Below are 4,626 nucleotides of genomic sequence, written 5' to 3' on the forward strand. Positions count from 1 at the left end.
TCTTCAATCCTTGATCGCAGGGTGACCCGTGTTATGACTTTGACAGTAGGAAGGAGATCTGCGAGAAGCTCTCTGAAGGCTTCATTTTCAACAGTTGACAATGGCTGGAGCCCATTGACAACATACTTAACAATGGCCCTGTCAACTGCACTCTGAGACATGGATCAGGTATCCAGCAAGGTGGTCTGTTTGAGGGTGGAGGTCCCAGCTTCCGAAGTCCTCTTTCTTTTCTGTGAAGTCAGCTGCTCATGTTTTTTCAGATGGTGTGGATGTGCTCTCTACATGAAAAATACATGAATAAAATGAATAATATTACTAGTTTAAATGATACTCAAGACATTATTCAACAGTTACCACAATGACAGGTCTGGATTGTTCTAACCACTTTCACCCTGGTGTCCCAATTGTGGACATGTCCAATTGATAAAAATGTTGGTCAACTGTCAACTATATTTTATCTTTCAAAAATGCCAAATTGTTTAAAAAATAGCAGATCTACAAGCTAAAACATCATGCAGCACACTGAGCTTGGACATCTGCTTCCCCCCTTTTTTCTTTGTGGTTAACATAAATGCAGTTTTGGTTCCAACTTTTGCAGATGTGCTCTGTATCTGGTAGTTATTATATGCACATACATGGTCAAGGAATGAAAAATAATTATTTACAACATTTTACTAAAGAAATCATGACTGTCATCAACACAGCTAGTGTGTTAAAAACCACAGTATTTTATCAAAACATCAAACCTCCGATCAAGGAATGAAAAATAATTATTTACAATATTTTACAAAAGAAATCATGAATGTCATCATCCAGCTAGTGTGTTCCACCGAGGGTGATGTTCTCTTCCACACAGTGGGCGAGACAATGAGGAGCACTGCTCTTCCTTCCAGTCTTATTATACGGGTGCTCCCTCGCTGAGGCCTTTGTGGGCCGCCCTGATATTAAGGCCCTTCTCCCACCCAGCCTCGCCTTTCTGCGGGCTACAGCTGTGGGCTGGACCCCAATTTGGGTTGTTGTCTGAAGGTGTCCCTTTGGTCTTTGGTACTGGCTCGTCTTGATGACTGGGCCCTTAGCAAAAGTTGAAAGAGCCGACTGCAGGGAACTGTCAGTTTTTAATTTATTGAAGCTGGAGATGAAGGATGTAATGGGTGCTGAAAAGCTGGGGTCATCTCTCAGCTTCTTTTTGAGGCAATCGAAAACCTGCATCAGCTCCTCCTCCAGTCCAGATGTTCCTTGAAGTAGCATGAAAAAACACTGCATCTGAGGAAAGACTTCCCATTACAAGGTGTGTACAGTACAAGGTGTTTATAGTATTACTAAAAATTCATGGTTATAGCCTACTTTTAATGTAGTCTGAAAAAGTACTATTGAATTTAACGGACAGTTTATGTAGGCTACCTTGTATCCTGACATGTTTTGATAGCCTCTTCCTGCTATCTTCCTCATGTGTGTGAAATGTCATGTGATTCATCAGTGGATTTTATTGTTAAGACAACTAAGCTTCAATATATTACCTGACAATAAATCACCTTACGGATCACATCGTATCAACAGCATTGTCTGTTCTAAGAATGTTTTAATAGTACTTTTAATGTACTCTGGAAGTGCAACCATGCTTGATTGTCTTTACCTGAGTCAGTCTCAACAGGAGCCAGTCCACAATCCAGTGGTTCTTCAGTGTCAGTGCTGACTACAGATGGTTAGACAGAGACAGACAGATAACTGTAAACAAAGGAAAACTCATTCCCATGTAACACCATGTATGATACTGTAGTGGCAAATGAGAAACTGGGTCATGATCATGCATATGATTAGATTTTGGAATATCCCTTGCAGTCCCAACTGTGCTCTAATTGAGCTTGAGGCTGATAAAAGACCAATGTTTGATGCACCATTTAAATGAGCAACAGGTGCTGCCACAGTTCACCCAAGGCCACAGAAGGGGCCTGAGTAAGACATATGTAGGTTCTTTAGAGCACATCCAAGAACGAGAATAATAAGTGACAAACCCAGGATGATCATAAAGGTAAAAGGATGGTCCATAGGGGCGTGGGGACCCTGGACCACGGGTATAAAATGGGGAGAATCGGCGAGAGATCTCAGTTGCCCCGGGGTAGCTCACGGATGTATATTTTCTGTTTTTGGAAATAAACACCTTTTGGACTGAGGACCTGCTGCTTTGCCTTTGATTTTTTGGACTTCAACCTTGAGCGGATTTTCAGAGTCAGATAGTGCATTAATTGGAAAGATAAGAAAAGTAGTCTCCCACTACATTTTGGCGACGCTAGCCGCGGAGGAGTGACCGGCACACAGCCTGCGGCAAAGGGACTGGGCGGGAAAGGACGGCGGAACTCAGGCGCGCCCCACATCCACCATTAAGGTGAGACAAATTTATTATTATTATTATTTTACATGAGTAATGCTGTCCGCTCCTTCCCAGCAAGTCTCAGGTATTTTGCTAAAACCTCTCCAAAAGAACCTAAAACTGATAAAAATTAAAATTAAAATAAATTAAAAAAATATATAAAATTAAATTAAATAAAATTTTAAACTGTAAAAATAATAACCTGAATTGAGGTATTTAAATGGCGTGACAGCAGTCTTCAGGTCAAAATCGTGAGTATGTGTGATTAATGATTATATATGTATGTTTAAGTCATATTATGTAAATGTATGATTTAGTCAAGTCAATTCATGCGTGCATGTGAATTATGTCTGAATATTAATGTTCATGCATAGCCTGTCCTAATCAAATTTTAATGGTAAAACAAAAATATGCATGAAGAAAGATGGATAAATGTGAAAGGATGCTTTTTAACATGTTAATTTGCATGTGGATTTGTATGTGTTTGAGTTTATGAAGTGGAATAATATGGTATTTTGTAAAATATGCGGCAGTACCAAGAATGATGACACAAGAAAATAGTACTAATCCATTATCTGTTGAAACAAATAATTCTAGCTGTGAAGAGTAAGGAGGAGGGACAGATCAGCTGAGGATAAAATGCGTGTTAATGTCTGAACAAGTTGTTATCGTTGTCTAAGTGTCTAATCAGTTGTTATCGTTGTTTAAAGAGTCTGAATAAGTCGTTAAATAAGTTGTTGTTGTGGTTTGAGATTTAAACAATAGCTCGTTGCGACCCGGGTGAAGGGTCAAGAGAACTGGCGGTCTTACGTATAATCACCGTGCCCTCTCCGGGGTGATTTAGATGCGGGAAGTTCTGTATGGCAGGGAAGCCAGGTCATCGTGCCCTCTCTGGGATGACTAAAATAAGATAAAAGGATCCAGAGACAGCGCCTAAGTAAGAGGGCTGTGACATAGTAGTGAAACAGCTGTAGAGTAGAAGAAAAAAAAAAGAAAATAGCATAAGGCCTTTGTAAATATATGTACAAAAAAAGCATGAAAGTTGAAATATGCATGAATATATGTCATAAAAATAAAAGAGGAGTATGAGTACTGTGTAAATAATAAAGAGAATAATTGAGGCAGAACAAGTTATAAGAAATAAAATTATATTAAGAAATAAATTATTAAGAAATATTAAGAAAATAAAAGCAGTAAAACGCAGTAAAGAAGAAATTAAGAAAACATTTTTTTGACAAAAATATGTAAATAATAAATAATATATAATATATAACAATAATATAATAATATTGAAATTGATTAAGAGAAAAAGAGATTAATAATTGGAGGGCCAGAAGAGGAGCAGTCTAATCTAAAAAGATAACAGCGGCAAGAAAGAAAAATAGAAGATAAAAGCAGCGTGGGGCCTGCTGTACCAGTTAGCGTCTAACAGAATGGGCATAACGCACAGTAAGCGGCCGACGGGATTGACACCAGTTGAACTAGTAATGTTGAGACACCCAACACAAAAGAGAAAAATCCAGGAGTGCATGAAAAAGTGGCACAGAGTATCCTCCGGAGCCACTAAGTGGCCGATAACAGGGACTTTTGACCTAAATTATTGTGGGCCCGAATAGAGGCTGAATTACTGAGAAAGACCTAAAAAATGATAAAAAAGCATCAAAATAAAAAGATGAATCACACTGAACAGAGAGATGTGCTGCAGTACTTCAAAATAGAAGGAACACAGAGGCTAATGGCAGTACAACAAAAAAGGGAGCAGAATAAAACAAAGCCCACTGCTCCGGTCTTAGAAGCACAAACACCGCCACCACCATACGTGTCTGGGGAGGAAATAAGACAGTTTCCACTGAGAGAAGTGGATGGGAGAATAGTGGGAAAACTTACAGTAGACTTGAGAGAGAAAACGGAACATCAGAAGCAGATAACACACACAAAAGCCAAAAGATTAGTGAAGACCTTGAAACTAGCCAACGCTCAGCACAGCACAAAAGAACACACAGTCAGGGTAGTATTTCAGAGGATTTAGACCACAGCCAAACCTCTGAGCATTTAGCAGAAAATTTAGACAGAGAAGGAAGCGACCATGACAGTGATGTGACTGATCTTGACCGTGACTTATCGCCAGCACCGTCCGAAACACAGACGGTGAAAAGCAGAGAGCAACAACAACATGGTACAGCACGTCACTCTACTCCAACACAACATGCACTAGACCCTAAAGTGTTCGAGGAGTTCAGCAGGCTGATGGAGAAGCT

The sequence above is a fragment of the Pagrus major genome, chromosome 19 (genome assembly GCF_040436345.1).
Source record: "Pagrus major chromosome 19, Pma_NU_1.0".
NCBI classification, from domain to species: domain Eukaryota; kingdom Metazoa; phylum Chordata; class Actinopteri; order Spariformes; family Sparidae; genus Pagrus; species Pagrus major.